Here is a 478-nt window from a genome sequence, read left to right on the forward strand (position 1 = left end):
CTTGTGCCTGTAATTCAAAGGGTCAGCCTTGTCACACTATGCGTCATGCTGAATATCCCCCGAGAACTACGTTAAGGGTACATGTGTCTGTGGAGTGCTCAGCCACTTGCACGTTAATTTCACGAGCAGGCTGTTCCGTTGATCGGATCAACTGGAACCCTCAACGTCGTAAGCGACGGAGTGCTAACACAACACAATGGTGGTTGTTGTATGTTGTTGTAATGGTGGTGGTAGTGGTGGTTGTAGCAATGTTGATGGTGATGGTTGTAGCGGTTTTAGTGATTGTGTGTTCTGGTGGTGATGTGTTGTACAGCCAATGGTTGGAGCGGTGATGGTTGTGGCTATAGTGATAGCTGTGAGGTAATTGTGAGAATAATGCTGGTGGTGTTGTTGTAATGGTGGTAGTGTGTTGTGGTGTGATGATAGTGGTTGTGGTAATGGCAGTGGTTAGATCACTGTAGTGGCTGTGGTGTAGTGT

At 47.1% G+C, this 478-nt stretch overlaps 1 protein-coding gene across 1 annotated transcript in view; it reads left to right on the plus strand.

The window, feature by feature from the left end:
* Positions 1-478, plus strand: part of LOC106873413 (neuroglian) — a 72,055-nt gene that overhangs the window by 38,235 nt on the left and 33,342 nt on the right. The window lies entirely within an intron of this gene.

Source organism: Octopus bimaculoides, chromosome 29, assembly GCF_001194135.2.
Source record: "Octopus bimaculoides isolate UCB-OBI-ISO-001 chromosome 29, ASM119413v2, whole genome shotgun sequence".
Taxonomy (NCBI): domain Eukaryota; kingdom Metazoa; phylum Mollusca; class Cephalopoda; order Octopoda; family Octopodidae; genus Octopus; species Octopus bimaculoides.